The 17,818-nt window shown below is 36.8% G+C and overlaps 1 long non-coding RNA gene across 4 annotated transcripts in view; it reads left to right on the top strand.

The window, feature by feature from the left end:
- The window catches only part of LOC140533372 (uncharacterized), an 88,608-nt gene that overhangs the window by 13,907 nt on the left and 56,883 nt on the right, over positions 1-17,818 (top strand). For 3 of the 4 annotated variants that reach the window (XR_011976898.1, XR_011976897.1, XR_011976899.1), the window contains exons 3-5: positions 4,659-4,739; positions 8,084-8,239; positions 9,749-9,791. This is a non-coding gene — a long non-coding RNA (uncharacterized lncRNA). The remainder of the gene's footprint in view (positions 1-4,658; positions 4,740-8,083; positions 8,240-9,748; positions 9,792-17,818) is intronic. The other variant, XR_011976900.1, reaches the window with a different exon arrangement.

Here is a 17,818-nt window from a genome sequence, read left to right as displayed (position 1 = left end):
CTTTCCCTTCTCCCAGTGCATATCTCTTTCTTATCCCTTTATTTTTCGACCATTCTAAAATAACTGACTCACATCATATGCCTTCTGTCTATATAAACTCCTTTTAACTGCTTCAATAATGATAAAGTTCTTAGGAGTTATATGCATTATCTTCCCATATAGGTATATAAAGTTCGTCTTTATTGAGACTCTTATGATTACTCTTTCATGTTTACGTTTTTGTGCTTGTTTAAATGTCCTTTGCTTCAATGTCAACTTTTCCATTCAGCTTGGGAGCTTGACCCCCAACACTCCTCTCTGCCCTGGAGCTGTGATCCAGAATTGCTTATGGGCAACAGAGTTCCCAATCAGTGCCAGCTACACCCAGTGCCAGTGAGGGACCCACTGTATGATCGTTCTGACTCCATCACTACCTCTAGGTTGAGAGCTCCTGGAGCTGCTGCTGCTCCTATGGGCACTGTTGCAGCTGGCTCTAGAGAGTCCCCTACTCTGGTGTTAGAAACGTCTCCTGCCAATGTACTAAGTTTTCTTAGGTCAGAAAAAAATCTCACCCTGACCTTTTGTTGGCTCTGCAACTCCAAAATTTGATTTAAGATGTTATTTTAAAGTCGTTTGGAGGGGAATGTTGAGCATTCAGCAGGGCTGTCTCTAATCTGCCATCTTGGGTCTATTCCCTGGCAAATCAGTCATTTAAAATGGCATAATAAGCACAGAAGACTCAAGTTGGCTGTTACAAGAATTATAAAGAAGTTGACATTTGATTCTTTTATTCTTGAAGTGCTTAAATCTATTGTCAAAAGGACAGAAACAATAAGAAGAGAAATATGTAGTCAGTCTCAGATATATAAACCTATATGAACATGTGTGTTTTCTTGAAAACTGAAACTCCAGCTAATGTTGACAAAATCGAGGGAGTTAAAGGTGTTAAAAAATGCATTTTGAGCACAAATGTAATGATTTAAGTTAATTTACTGTTAATAATGTTATAAATTCATTTTTTCTCTTTTAAGACTTAAATTTCCTTCTGAACCAACAAAACATGCTTTTCCTCCCAAAAATATCTCTAGCAATGAATGCCACAACCACCCACCACCACACCAGGGGCAGAATGCCACCTGGCAGCAAGTAGTTTTGTTGCTGTTCACCATTTCAGCGCTACACCAAACACCCACACAGCCTTCCTCCCAACCCTCCGCAATCGCAAGTGTGGTACTGAAACTTCTCTGGTAGAACAGTGCTAACAATAATCTCCCCTTACAAGTCAGCCTTCCTTGACTGCTCCCTGGGAAGAGGGGAGGTCAGTTGGCTGCCTTAACTTGGGATAATTTGGCTTATACTGGCAAAATCATGGGCATTCTGGCCCCATTCTTTGGCATGCCATGCATTTCCTAATATCTCTACACCCTACTATTCATGATTGGCAATTTATTTTCCTTAGTGGTGTCTGATCCACAGAAATGAAAAAAACACACTATATATCTGAGGGCTCCAATGTCCACCACACCCTTTCCTTGACTTTTTTCTTGTTCCCAAATGTAGAGCAGCTCATTACTAATGAGCGCTATATTTTTGTGCTCTGCCCCAGGTCTACCTTTAGTGTTGTACCAGAAAAGGGAAGGCTGCTGACTCTGTACCTTCTTTTTTTTTTTTTTTAACTATTTCTTCATCTGGGGCAGAGGCGTCTGCTAGGGATTTCCCCTCCTTCTTATAAACAAAGTTCCCTTGGACAAAAGAGGTTGGTCCCTTTCTACAGGTTACCTTGATTCCAAGGTCTAGCTGTCATAACACAGTTGAGGGGAGAGAGGGTGTGGACTGAAGCCTTGCCCCTATAGGTGAAGTGCACTGATCTAACATCTGAAAAAGGAATTGTGCTGCCTAAGCTGTAGCTCTTCAAACACTACCCCAATACTGAGGGGCCTTCTGCATCAATGGAATTTCAGACCAATCCCTCCTACTATGTCTGCCTCTTCTGTGACCATTTGCACCAATTAATCAATCAACAAGAATTTATTAAGTACCTGCTATGTGCTAGGCATGATGCTAGGTACTAAGCATGCAAAGACAAAAGAAATGAAATTGTCCCTGCCCTCAAACAGATTAGTAGAAAAAGAGCCTGAGTATATATGAATATATTCATAACTTATACACACACACACATATATATACTATACATAGGATCTTCCTCAAAGAGAGGCACACACTCTGCGAAATGGTGAAAAATATCACTTCATGAGATACCAGAATTAATCATGGCTCATGAATGTTAGGGCTTTTCTGACCCCAAGAAAAATGCTCCCTCAAGTGGAAACAGGGGATGTCTTTACCATACCTTTCAGGCTGCTTTTTCTTTCACCTGCAGATTTCTTCTCTTAAGCTGCTTGCTCCCTGCTTCACCAAGATGGGTAAACAGGGTATCTGCATTGGGAACACAGACCTGGTTTGGGGAACCCTTCCTTGACTATGGTCTCTATCTAACCAACATTTAGAATATACCCCCTGCCTATTGTAATATTTCCCTCATATAGTCCTTAGTTTCTTTCTAGTCCTAAAACAACCCTCTTTTTCCTCTCCTCTGTATAAGGGTTCTTAACCTGGAATTCAGATACCCAAGGGGTCCAGTGGATGAGAAAAAAAATACATATTTGTTTTCACTAGCATTTAACTGAAAGTTATTCGGACATTTAAGTACAACCTTCAAGTATTTAAAGAAAAGAAAAAAACATCACTCTGGAGAGATCCACAGACTTCACCAAAGTGCCAAAGGGGTCAATGACCCAAAAAAAGGTTAATACCTCCTGATCTATATGGTCATTCAATTGCATGATCATCGTCACCAATGACATTTTAATCTCCAGATATAGATTGCCCTGCCCCTCCCACCTCACTGTAGTTCCTACATAGTTGTCAATGCATCCTAACTGTGTTGTGGATACCCACCCAGTAAAAGACAGAGCAGGGGACATTCTTCATCAAACTGACTATTTCATGACAGGCCCTACTAATCTCTCAATTACAACAGTCACCCATGTCTGATCAAAGTTTTAAGGTTGTAATATAAACACTATTTCACTGGCAAAAAAAAATCTAGTAGATACTTCTACTACCCTTCAGAGATGAAAAAGAGGTGAAACTAGACTGGATTCAGGTGGAGGTAGAGGTCTGAAAGACTGCAGGAAAGGCTAATGGTAACAAAGTATCTGCAACCTAATGCTGGCAGTAACCCGCCTGTAGAATTCATATCAATGTAGTATTCACACAAAATTCCTGGTCTTTGACAAATGACCAAGACTTATAGATATTCAAACAAATGCATTTCCCTTCCTCACAAGACTATATACTTAATTTAAATGATCTGGGTTTACTCAAAAGAGTATTCAAACTCTTTCTCTGTGAGTACCATTAGAACCAGTTGTCACGTTCTAGAAAATCAATCTCTGTGTGCAACCATACTTTTCTTTCCTCAGCATGATGACTAATCTTAATAAAAATGACTCACAATTAAATAACTTTCAATTTTATTGAAAAAAACTTTTCTGATATATATTATATGAAATAGTTAATACTACAAGTATTATTTCTTCATTTTCAGATGAGAAAACAGACACAGGGATGTCTATTGACTTGCCCAAGATCAGCCAACTAGCGAGACAGTCAGAGCTGGAGTCCAATGTTTCTTAACCTCAGTCCAGTGTTCTTTTCTCTACACCAAGCTACCTTACTCACCAAACCAGACTCTGAATGACTTCTGGATATTTCTAAAAGCCAAATTGGTTCTTAAAGGATAAATTGCTGGCACCCCTAGGCTTATTCAAAAGACCATGCCAAGAGCACTGATGGTAACTCAAAATGAGTAGTTCCAAAATTCTTTTGAGTAATGACAGCTACATGGAAATAAATATGTGGCTTCACAAAATGACTGCTTTGAAGGGGAGGGCAATCATTTGGAAGCCTAACCTCTAGTATATTTATGACTAAATCAATCATGCTCATTGTGACTTTGTAAGTAATCCTTTATACACTGGAATTCCATGATGTATCCAAAGTCAAAAGCCTGTATAGGGTATTTGGAGTTGATTTTTAGGCAGAAATTTGATAAAAGAAAGAGATCTATTTTAATTTAAAAAAAAATAGTAGAAAGGGACTATGCAAGTATGTTCAAAGGAAGAGGCCACCCAATCACATAGTTCAGAGATCGCTACTACACATTCAAACAATGCATAGAACCTCCCAAACGCTGCCTCCGGAATCTTCCTCAAAATCCCCTATTGTCCCAAATTTAAGTAACATTTTGCTAATGGGATATACACTTTCATACAGAACAGAATTATCAGTTATTCTTACACAGAGTTGAATTATGCTGCTGAATTCAAATAATCTCAAATTAATAAAATGAAAAATAATATTTACTATTTTAAGTAACATGTATGTAGAAGCACACAGTCATATAAATAGCCATATTTGTAGTATAATTATATATGCTGTTCTCATGAGGATTGGTCCCAGTTTGTCTAAAAGGCTGAGAATATGTTCATCCTGGGTTTTTTTACTTCATTTCTCTCTATTTGTGACATTTTCCTTCAGTATTAATAATAGGTTTATAAGACATATTTTTAGAAAAAGAAAAAAATTACATTCGTAATGACATTTTCTTCTCCCAGAGCAAAAGAAAAGGTAAAGAACACGGGAAACCAAGAACAAGCTCTGGCACATGCTCCCTTTTCATTGAAGCTCTCCTTCAGGTACCCATTTTTCCTTATTCCCAAGCACTACATTTGGTCAGCACATTAAAGGAAAAAAACACTAAGGAAATAGAGTGAATTGATGAAAATCGTGTTCAAGGACTGGGTTGAGAGGATTCAGGGATTCCACTCATAACCCAACTGGATAGACTTCTCAACTCGAAGGTTTTTATTTATTTCAAGTATTTCATGTTACCTACTAACAACAAAAGAGAAAGAAACTTGTTAAAGAGTTCAATATCTTAGGGAACAGAATGAGTTATACATATATTTTTGGAAAAGAGCAATACAAAATCTTTTTTATTAGTTGACCTTGTATATTTTTAATTAAGGTTGTTTTATTTTTCAATGGGGAGGCTAGGTGGGAAGGAATTAAATAAATATCTGTTAATTAAATAAATAAAATTTCACTTGAAAGAGAGTTCTGTGTTTAGAATCATTGAAAATCATTTAAATCAATTATTCCTTTATAAACAGATGCATTGTTTCACAATGACAAAAATTTTCTTCTAATTATCTCCAGGTTTTGTGATATTTCTCTAGTTACATGAAGTCCCTTAAATATATTCCTGTCCCAATTACAAAGAACATATAAAAATAAACATTTTTAATATAATTCTTTTTTCCAAACTAAAAAAGAAACCAAAATTCACAAAATAACAAAAAATACTGTATCACAGCAAAAGGACTACTCTCAATCTTACTTTTTGCCAAATCATACAATCATTTCAAAAGGAAGACTATTTTTCCTTTTGTGAGAGTCTACAAGATAGTCAATTAATGTTCTAATGAAAAATATAATATTTCCACAAATTTTCCTTAGAGGTAAGAAAATTATGAAAATGAATACTGCATAGCCTCCGGGTATTACCACTGTATACGTACCTACAAACATATATGTGCGTATGTGAATATGCACACATATGTGTGGGCACATATATACACATGTGTCTGTATATATTTGTTTGTTGAACTGCTGGGGTTTTTTTCCTATTCAAAATCCAATTGTAATCTTTAGTGGGGTTCATTCTCTAATGTCCAAAAGAATTCACAAGAGCTTAAAATAAGCTCAATTCTGTTATATTCTCAAACAGCTTCAGTTAGTCATTATTTCTGAGAATCTGGACATCCACCTGGAAAGTCTGTTGTTCAATTTTATTTGAACTACAATCCTAATGGTTAAATTTTGATACATAAGTTTGTTTTTAGAATGCTGAAAATAGGTGACAGAGGATTCAATTTTAATGAAATGCTGCTGTAAGTCTATATCAGTTACTATTCTGCTGCATTTTCATTTATGCTAAATAAGGAATAATAAAAAGTAGCAATGGCAAAGTCTATACATAATATTAACATACTCAATTTAAACAAAAATCCTATTTTAAAAATACGTATTTCTAAGTAGTAGAACTTACACATGATGTACACACATACACATGTATGTATTATTTATATTTATGTTATGTCATATTATGTATTATATTATGTCATATCATATCATATCACATCATATCATACCATTTCCATTCAATATGGTCTTGACCATTTTTTTTTCCAGATTATGGATCTAAGAATTAACATACAATCTTCATACCAAACCATATCACAAATGTTTCCACGATCATTGTTTATTAAGAAAGGAAGAGAGATGGAGGGATGAAAAGAGAGAGGAAGAGAGGGGGGGAAGAGAGGAAGAAGGGAAACAAGTATTCCTAAGTACCTACTATGTGCTAAGCACTTTACAAATATTATCTCACTTGAACCTCACAGCAACCTGGGAGGTAGGTGGTATTATTCCTATTTTACAGCTGAGGAAACTGAGACAGACTCAAGTTAAGTGACTCACCCAGGAAAGAGAGATTAATATCTTAACTTTACATATATGAAAAGAAATAGGTCTTCATTCTTTTGAGAAATAGGCTTTTAGGTTATAGAGTTATCAATATACAATGGTCAGTTTGTGCATTTTAACAAACTAAACCCAGGACAATCTACAAAAATGTAGTGTTGAGTATGTACATGAATCAGCACTTGAATTGAAAATTTCCATAGTAAAAATATGAGATTTATCATCGTTTATATGTTTTATTTTAAAATATGATGAGGGTTAGGGTAGTATGTTGCACAGAGATCTTCCCCTAGAGCCAGTAAAATGAGTTCAACTCTTGCCTTTAGCACAGACTGACTTTGTGATCCTGGGCAAATCATTTTATCACACTAGGCAACTCTCTAAGATTTCACTGGCAAAGTCTTGTTTCCAAAGGAATAAACAGTCAGATCCAAAGTAAATACACTTCCTCCTCACTGCCATTCTTCAGAATCTTTGGTTTGCTTCTGTTCAAGTTATCTTCACAAAGCCTTTCCTGATCATCCCAGTAACTGATGTGCTCCCTCTCCAAACTCCTCTGTCATCATCTACATTCTTATGGTATGGACATTCTACATATGTTGTGTATCATCTACATTCTTATGGTATGGACATTCTGTCTCTCCCTCCAGCCCTAATTCCCCACCTTCTTTTCAGAATATAAGTTCTTGCCTACTATTTCACTTTTATTTTTATATCTCCATTGCTTGACATGGTATTTGGTACTTAAAACATGCAGATAGTAGACACTTAATAAATGCAGATTTATTGATTGGTTGATTGGTTATAGTCAACCCTAACAAAAGCCATGAAGAAAAACCAGGCCATGTTCATTGTCGCTGCCCCTGATTCACACAATTTCTATCCTTTCTTCTCCTTTACTCTCTTCTGATAATGCAATGTATTCAGCTGAAAGAGAGAAGACTTTGCTTCTAGACCTGCTTCTATTACTACTAATTAGCTATGTGACCTTGATAAGTCATTAACCACATCTGCAAAATAGGAAGTAGAGACTAGATAATCCGTAAAATATTTTCTGGTTCTATACCTCTACGATCTTACCCCTATCATACTCATCATGTCCTCTGGCTGCCCAGAGTCTCTCCGTGAAAAGTCAACAAGTCCTAATTTCCCCAGAATTTATTTTTTTCCATAATCCCTGAAAAAATATATAATTTCTAGTTTAAATTACCTCAAGGTCTTGTTAACTAGCTAGATAATTACATAATGGTTGATATTAGCTTAAATGTTACATTTCCTGTACATTCCCATTCCCACCCCAAAGTTCCAAATAATCACATTTTCAAATGAGATCAGCAAGTATATTTTTAAGCTCTTACTTTTTACTGGGCACTGTACTAGGCACTTGGAATAAAAAAGAAAAAAAGTCTCTTTCTTAAATAACTTTATACTTTATCTAGGAAAATAACATTTATAAATATGAAATATATCGATAATAATTTTTTTTTAAATTTAGGGGCAAGGTAAGAAGGGGAGCACCAACAACAGGGGAAATCAGAAGTTGCCTTTCAAAAGAGGTGGCCCTTGAGTCACATCTTATTGAGATGAACTAAGGATCCTACGAAACAGATGTAAGGAAGGATATTCCAGGCATGGGGTCATCTTGTGCAAGGTATGCATGATGAAAATGGATACTGAACATGAGGAATGATAAATAAACAGTCAGGGTTAAAAAATCCATGATGGGGAGTAATGTGTAATCAACCTGAAAAGACAGATTAGAGTCAGATTACAAATTCTTTAAAAGTTTGGTTTTTTTAATATAATGAACTTAAACAGCAAAAAATGGAAAAAGATGACTATATATGAAATCATGAACCTTTTTTACATGTAGTTTTTCTTTAAGAACATAATAAATTTAACAATTCCTGACTTGTCCATATTGCTTTCTCAACTTCTTTATGCTGTCTCCTTCATATCTTTTAAATGTTTTTTTGAGTATTTTTTTGCATCACTGTCACTACTTACCTACTCCCTTCTACAATGGTCCTTCTCCCTTGTAACAATTAATTGTCACGTAAAAGGAATTCACACATTGACTATGTCTAAAAAATGCGTGACTTGTTTTGTAGCTCTCGACCAACACCTTTCTGCCTAAAGAAGCATCTGTAATCACTATTCTGAAGTCATGACTGGTCACTATAGGGATCAAAGTCCTGAACTCATTCAGAGTACTTTATCTGGATGTTTTTGCAGTCATTGAGTAAATTGATTTTGTTTACATCATTCTGTATCAGTCAATACAGTCTTCCAAAGGTCTTCTGAATTCCATCATATTCAAATTTATAGAATTCAATAATTTTCCATTAAAATATATACATCATAAATTTGTTCAGACATTTTCCAACTGAAGGGCACCCACTTTATTTTTAGTCCTTTCCTGTAACACAACAGAGCCGCTACAGATATTTTTTGGTACATATGGAGTTTTTTCCTTTGTCTTTGGCCTCTTTGAAATATACATTTGTTTGCTCAAGAATTCTTCTCCATTAATAGTTGTGAAAGATATTGCATTCCCAGATAGGTAGATAGAAAGACAGCCAGCCAAACAGATAGCTTATCAATATAGTTATAGATAAATTATAAGCTTTATAACTAGGTGAGGTATTCATTTGAAGTTCATTGTGGTATATGGAGTGAAACAGTAATTTAAGCCTATTTCTGTCAGATTGTTTCCCCATTTATGCAGCAGTTTTTATTAAAAAGTAAGTTCTTATTCCAGTAGTTGGTATCCTTGGATTTACTGGGCACTATGCTGCTATGGGTAATTGTTTTTAAATCTTGTATAACTAACCTGTTTGACTAACAATTTTTCTATTTTTTTAAATCAGTAGCATGGTTTTAATGATAACCAATTTGTAGTGTGGTTTGAAATTTGATCCTGTTAGGCACTCTTCCTTCCCATTTTTTCTTTCATCGTTTCCCTTGAGATTCTTGATTGTTCCTTGTGCATAAATTTTGCAATTATATTTGTGGACAAATAAAATAAGCCTTTAATAGGTTTGTGAGACACTGAATTCATAAAATGATTTTTATATAAAATTTTTTATTTTTTATTATAATCATTAAAATATTTTTATTATCATCATGAACAATTATGTCTTCCTTTATTCCCATAAAGAGTGCATTGTGGTTGTGGTCATTTAATTCCTCCGCGTGTCTTGGTAAGTAGATTCCCAGATATTTGTACTTTCTGTAATTATTCTGAATGTAATTTCGTTTTCTGTCTACTCCTGCTGGATTGTAAGTAAATAAATTACAGTTTATTTTATATCTTGTTAATTTATGCAATTAATTTCGCAATTAATTTAGCTGACCCTCTAGAGTTCTCTAAATAAATAAACCATCATAGTATCTGCATTAAATGATTTATTTTGTTTCTTCTTTGCATAAGTTATTAAAGGTCTTCAATTCTAAACAGAGGAGTTCGTTTTGTGTTTGAGGTAATAGGGAGCTACTGAAGGTTCATAAGCAGAAAGGGGTATGATCAGATCTGAGTTTAGGAATATCATCTGGGGAATCTGTGGAGGATGGATTGGGGAGGGCATAGGTTAGATGAAAACAAGCCCATTGGATGCTGTTTTCAGTAATTCAGGTGGAAGGTGATAGGGAATTCAACTAGGGTGATGACTTTGTGAATAGAAAGAAAGGTACAATTGGGAGAAATGCTGTAGAAGTAGAATTAATAAGACTTGGTAACTCATCACATTGGCATCTTTATTTTTAAAAAATACAGTTCAATACCCTAACCCAAAGCTGTAACATGGGAATTTCAGACTCTTTGACAGGAAAAGACTTGAATATTCTTCAAGTTATGGCAGTAGGCAAATGTCTACTTTTTGAATAAGTTTTGCAATGGAAATGGACAACATGCAAAAATAATGTTTATATTTTTTGTTTGGGAAAAAGTCAACTAGCCTACTAATTAAGTGCTTACCATGTAACACTATACTAAGCACAGCATTATAATAACTGCTGGGGATACAAAGAAAGGCAAAAGAGAACCCCTATTCTCATACAACTAATGGTATAATGGGAGAGATAACATGCAAAAAAAGATGTACAAATAAGATACTATCAGAATAAATTAGAGATAATGAATGATGGAGATAATAAAAGGCACTAAAATTAAGAGGGAGCAGGAAAGGTTTCTTTGAGTAGGACTTTAGCTGTGACATGAAGAAAACCAGGAAAGTTAGAAAATGGAGATAGAGACAATGTTCCATGAATGGAAATAGCCAATGAAACTGTTCAGTCAGGAAATGTATCATCTCATGCAAGGAAAAGCATAGAAGCCAGTATCACTAGATAACTAAGTAAGTGGGAAGGACTTTATAAGCTAAACAGAGGATTTTTTTATGTTTGATCCTGGAAGTGACAGGGAGACATCAGAGTGGAATAAATGGAGATGGGAGGTGTAACACGATTGGATTTGCAGTTTAGGAAGATCAATTTGACAGATGAATGGAGTTTGAACTGGAGTGGGGAAATGCTTGTAGCAAAGAGATCAACGAGCAGGCTATGACAGTAGTACAGGAATGAGAAGCAGGGTTTCAGCAATATCAGAGGCAAGAAAGGAGCAACTACAAAAGAGGTTGTGAGAGTAGAAATGACCAGACTAGCTAAATGTTTGGACATGGGGTGTGAGAGACAGTGATAAGGCAAGGAAAATACTGCCATGACCCTGGTTGACTAGGAGGAGGAGGGTACTGATGGGGTGGTTGGGTGCATGTGCTTAGACCCCAATCCTAAAATCACATTTATCCTTAGCCTCAAAATACTATGCTAGGCAGTTTATCCCCAGTTCAAGGACCACCTGCCCCAGCAACAATCACTCCTTTCCTGATACAGTGGCCAGCTTCACCTATGGAATTTATTAGCCTTAGCCAGCTGTGTACTGGCTGAAATGGCTGCGTACTGGGTAATAATGACATTTACTACTCACTGACTGACCAATCACATGTATCTTAGACTTTGACATATCTATACTCCCTTACATTTATCTTGTCTAACAAGACATTGATGAGAGCAGCCTGTGGTATTCCTTAGTCAGTTCTGACTACTAGTTGATTGTAGTGATGTTTCAGGCCTAAAACCACACCTCCATGTAGCCCCTTTGTTGAGCTATTTCACTAAGAACTCTGGGTAAAATACACAATAGATACTAAAAGTGCATGTTCCTTTAAGAACTAGACACTCCTTAACCATTCCCTTATCCCTCCATGAATCAACTAGTTAGCATGTTTGGCACATGTTTTACTACAGAATAGCCTATATAAACTTTACCTGCACCCCATTCAAATCACAGGTTCACTGAGAACTCTTGCCTGATGAAAAGCATAATAAATCTTTACCTTGACCTCAAGAATGTTTGAGTCTGTAAATTCACTCCAAGCAACCTGACCTTGTACTCAGGTCTTTGCCAGGGTCTCATTCTCCCCCTCCTCCTTCCAGCCCTCTTCATATTTTTGGCACTCAAAGCAGGGCACACTCTGAGGTCCCAGGCATTCTTCAAGTCAAGGTAAGCTTCCCCTTTCTTCCCCTTTCCCTTAAGCTTCCCAAGCCCTTCCCCCTCCTAGCCTTGTAGTTGAGGTTCACCCCTTAAGTTGCTAGGAAGACTTAGTGAGGTTTGGATGGGACCTTCAACAGGCTCTGGCACAATTCCTGAGAGACAAGGGATACCTTGGTAAGGAATTCATGTGTGGCACTCCCACTAGGGATACTAAGAGGTGAGATAGGCTACAGGTGCTCCATTGGTACCCTTCTCCCTCTATACTCATCTCTAAGGTTTATAGGCAAAAGGATGGGCCAGTCTCCACCCCTCAATCACCCCTAGGAAACTTGGTCTCCAAGACCATAAAGAACATTTTACATGGCCTCAGTTATGATCTGGATAGCCAAACAAAATTGTCTGATTTGTGCAAAGGATTTCTGACAATCCTCTATGAGCTTTTGGATTCTTGCTTTCATTGTCTGTATATGTTCTGTCTGTGTCTGTGAGAATGAGCATGTCTGTGTTAACACAGACAGCTGGACTTTGGAATGTGGTTATCTCTTTCCTTCTCCCTCTTCCTCCTCTCTGCTTACATCATCAGAGAAGCAGATAGACAAGAGAGAGAAAGAGAGACAAAACTTACACTGCTTAGTTTATGTGATTGCTAAAGGCAGTGCAAGGTCAGAAACAGAAAGAAATAAGGTATGTGCTTATAAGGAACTTTAATCAAAGCCCATCAGAAGGAATAAATAGATAGAAGGAAAGGCAAGAAAGTAAGAATGTAGGAAAGAGAACAGCAAGGGTAGGAAGTTTAAGGAAAGCATAAAAGGCCTAAAAATTGTTGGAAAGTTGTTGGTACAATTCTCTCTCTTTCTATCTTCTAACCCTGGCCAGGTTTTGCAGGTGGAGAGAAAGACGAGAAAGCAGGGAAACTTTTCCCCTCATATCAGAGAGGCAGATTGACTACCATTTAATTATTTCATGCCTAACCTAAAGGGAGAAAAATTGTCTAGTGGTAGTTAAATTCATTCTGATCATATTTTCAGTGAAAAGTGTCACTCCAAATTTGGTGTTTAAGATAGGTCAGAATTTATTATACTATTTGGCACTTCAGCAAACTGAGAAACTGCATAGATCCAAAAAAGAGACACCTCAGAGACAGAGCTCTTCAGTAAACAAGAAGGGACTAGGCACCATTCAGTCTTTTTCCAGAGCTCCCATCACTTTGAATGGTAGATTCAAACCCTCACTTTCAAAGAAACTTTTCAGGAGTGGACACAGAAGTGAAGTTTGCTTGAGTAAAAGTTAGAACCATTAAGATCTTTCACCCTATAGTTCTAACTCTGAACACTGAGTTAGGACTTCAGTGAATAGTTAGAAAAGCTAAAATCATTTTGGCAGATTCTGTTAACTCCTATCATTCCAGGCTCTGGCACAATTCCTGAGAGACAAGGGATGCCTTGGTAAGGAATTCATGTTTGGCAGATCAAGGAAAGAGATTGCTAAAGTACAGCAAAGAATTTGAATTACCCTCCCCCACCTGACAAAAGAAAGGTGGGGGAGGCATAGCAGCTATATCAAGGCCTCGCTGGCAATAGTCCTGGGTCCCTGGGCACCCTGAAGACCATCCCTCTAGGCAAGCAGAGGAACCTCTCCTCTCAAACCCCCAAGTTCTTGCTCCCACAACACCAGAGTTTGGAACTTCTGCTCCAAGTTCCCCAAAACTGAGTAACCCTTATCAGGAAGTTCATACTTCCCTATGGAAAGGGTCCCTAAGGACCCTCTTGCCTATCCACCAAAACCCCCTCATCAATGGTGCCCCAGATATTTAATTCAGGTGCTGGACTCCACAATTTCCCAGCATACCATGGTCCTGAGTCCCTCTTTCTCTCCCTTCCCAAATCCCTGACTCTCCCATAATCAGCCTCTGCAACTATGGGAAGAGTAGGGGATGGGCCAGGACAGTAGGAGATCACAAGCTCACCAACCTCTACATTTGGTAAGCCTAATCTTCTATTAATAAATTTTATATGTGATGGTTTGGAAATACAATTAATGCTATCTAAAATTTACTGTTTGCATTACTACTGTTCTTCTAAATTGTGCATGTGTATACATATATATGTATAAAAATTTATAAATACATACAAAATTATAAATAAATATGATATATAAAATTCTCTTATATTATAAAAATTGAATGACCACTATGAGTCAGAAACGGTGTTAGACAAAGCAATTTTTAATCAAAATTTTGGTGAAACTAAAACATGTTGGAAAAATTGTGTAAAATCAGTTATGTTACTTTATCAGCCTTGCTAACCTTATCTTATAATGTTTTATAACTGCCACTTAGAAAACTAGATATTTTTACCTTTGCCTGTTAAAGAGGTTACAGCTAAAACAATCTGGCTATCACTTATGAAAGCTGTAAGACTGCTAATTAAGTTATTTGGGGTTACTATTTTAATGCTGAAACCTAGAATTGTAAATTGATTACTGTGTATGGAAAGGAGGGAATTGGGTGAAAACTTTATCCAGATTGCCTCTGCCCATTCAGAACAGTCCTCCTGTATGTTGGCAGGCAGGGACACTAACAACAGCCCCCTCCCTGGGGTCCATGTTGATTCCCCTTATTTTGTAAAATTGCTAAGGCCCCTGGAAACCATCCAGGTGGGTAAGATCATCAGCCCCAGAAAAGAAACTTGTTTGCATTATGTAGTTCCTAAATAATGAATATGACTTGCTCAGAAGATGTAATACATAAAAAGGATTTTTAACAATTGCCTTTTACACCAGGATAAGTCTTAAATTTGAGAAGGAAAGATGTTAAATGAAATCCCTTATGCATGTGGGTTTTGGTAAATATTTATTGCTTATTGCAACTCCATGAGAGTGAGAATAATTGTATCTGGCTCTATGATTAGTGAAACTTGCTATTTAAGGTAAAGAGCACTTGGAACCATAAATAATTTCGTTTTGAGTTTGAATTTGGATATTGTTGACCACATTAATCAGTATCTGAGAGAATTGCCACTAGCTACTCAGAGGGAATGTGATACTTTACTGTCAACAGGTTTAAATTTGCATCTGCAAAGGAAAGGCCAAGGGGATAATTCTAGCCTCAATCTAGGATGGGATCTTCCCAGCTCAGTTTCCCCATTGTGTTCCTTTCAAAGAAATGTTTCCCACCTGACTATTCCTGAGTCTGGCTATGAAACAGATATTGTATGATTGGAGAATTTCACTCTTACCTGAATTCAAACAGAGTCAAGGATGTTTCATCCTGTCATATTTGGTATGTCACATGCCCCTGCTTTTTCCTTCTATAGCAAGTTTCTATGATCAATAGCAAGTGGCCAGTAAAATATATGAACTCTTTTGTGTAATCTTACTGGGAAATCAAATATTATTTTTCATCTAGAATTAGAACATATGCAGATATTTATGGAAGCTATGTAATATTCACCTTAAGATATTCCCATTGTTTAAAAGGATTATAAAAGCAGTAGTATTTTTCTGTGATCAGTCTCTTACTGTTACCAATGTGAGATTCCATTACAACATATTTTGACTAAAGTATTTTGTGATAGCTAGGAATTCTGCAATAACTAAGAATTACTTTGTTATAATACTTTGGGAATCTGTGTTACCTAAGGACATTTTATACCAACTAAATTTTAATGAATTTCAATTTTAAAGGTTGACTTTTGCTTTAAGGTGATCTAGATAAGGGACCTAATGATGCTGAAGCTAGAGTTGAATTAGTTCACCAAGGGGTCAAAATATGAAAGGAGGAGAGTGCAGCCAGTGCATGGGGTGATGGCCTGGGAAAGAACAGATGGATGAAGTCCTGGAGTTAATGGTTTGGACAAAGAACAGGTTTAGTGGTTGCAAGACAGAGAGAAATGAGGAATAAGAATAGAATGTGATCACATAAAAGAATTTCTAAGCTTGTGAACTCAGAAGGGGCACACTGGGGGAGGGGGAGATAAATTCAGTAGCATGACTATGTCCATGGTAGAAAAAGGGTGGAAAAATCTATCAGAGAAAAGGAGTAAATTAAAGAATTTGAAGAAGAAATTTATTTTAAAATGGGGAAACTTTATAAGGTTACTAATAATAACAAAAGTTAAGTAACATTTGTGCTTATTTTTCTTTCCTTATTTTATTTTGGTTCCATATTCATATTTGGATGAGCCTTTTAAAATATATTCTGCTTAAGCATGATCATTTGTCAGGAATGCTAAAAAAAAAAAAAGTCTTCCTTCAGTTACTACTTGACTTAAGAGGTTTGACTTTCAAAGATTTGGTGTACAGTGCTGCATTTGCTGATCTGGATCAGAACACTCACAAACACCAAGACTTGTTTGATGAAAATGATGGGGAAATTCAAAAGTTGCTAAAAGAAAAAAACAAGAACTCTACAGGATTTACCAGCAGGATAGTTCATCCACCTCTAAGAAGGCATTATTTAATTCCATCAAAAGTAAAGTACAAGCAAAGCTTAGAGAGATGCAGGATTCCTGGCTCCGTAACAAGGCAGATGAAATCCAGTTTATGCTGATAGTAACAATCCAAAGTGTTTTTATGATTCCCTGCAAGCTATTTATGGGCCAAAAATCTATGGTGCATCACAACTACTCAGTACTGATGGAGCCATATTGATTACTGATAAAGATATGATCCTAGAGAGATGGGCTGAACACTTCCATATTATTCTCAACAGGCCACCATCAATCAATGCTGAGGCCATTGCCCGTTTACCTCAGGTTGAAGTCAATCCCTACTTAGCTGAACTTCCAACTGAAGAAGAGGTTTTGAGTTCTATTAGTCTCCTTTCAAGTGGCAAAGCACCTGGTGCTGATTCTATTCCAGCTGATATTTACAACGTAGGGGGACCACTGCTCATACAAAAGCTAACTGAAATTTTCCAGGTTATATGACAAGAGGAGGTTATCCCCCAGGAGTTCAAGGATGCTCCATTGTCCACCTCTATAAAGGTAAAGGGAATAGATTGTTCTGTGACAAGCACAGGGAGGTCTCCCTCTTAGTTATGGCTGGCAAGATTCTTGCTAGAGTCTTCCATAAAAGGCTGATTTTTCACCTGGAAGATGGTCATCTACCTGAGAGCCAGTGTGGCTTCAGCAAGGGCTAAGGAGCAGTTCATATGGTGTTTGCTCCCTGACAACTCCAGCAGAAATGCCAGGAGCACAACAGAGGTCTGTACACAACATTTGTAGATCTGACCAAGGCCTTTGATACTGTCAGTCATGAGGGTTTATGGAAAATTATGTCAAAATTTGGTTTTCCAGAGAAATTCATCAATATTGAACATCAATTTCATGATGGCATGTTTGCCCCAGGTTCTGGATAGTGTACAATGCTCTCGTGCCTTCCCAGACACCAATGGAATGAAACAGGGCTTTGTCCTTGACCCCATGCTTTTTAGCAGGATGTTTTCAGCCATGTTGTCAAATGCTTTCAATGAGGATGAACATGGCATCAAGGTCAACTACTGTGCTGATGATAAGTTCTTCAATTTGAAAAGGCTACAAGCCAAGACCAAAGTGGAGAGAGTGTTGGTACATGATTTTCTGTTTGTACATGATTGTGCACTCAATGCAATCTCTGAAGCTGAGATGTAACAAAGTATGGATCAATTCTCTGCTGCCTATACTAATTTTGCCCTAATAG

The sequence above is a fragment of the Notamacropus eugenii genome, chromosome 3, assembly GCF_028372415.1.
Source record: "Notamacropus eugenii isolate mMacEug1 chromosome 3, mMacEug1.pri_v2, whole genome shotgun sequence".
NCBI lineage: Eukaryota > Metazoa > Chordata > Mammalia > Diprotodontia > Macropodidae > Notamacropus > Notamacropus eugenii.
The sequence above is the reverse complement of the archived record's forward strand: the minus strand, read 5'-3'. Positions and strand labels throughout refer to the sequence as shown.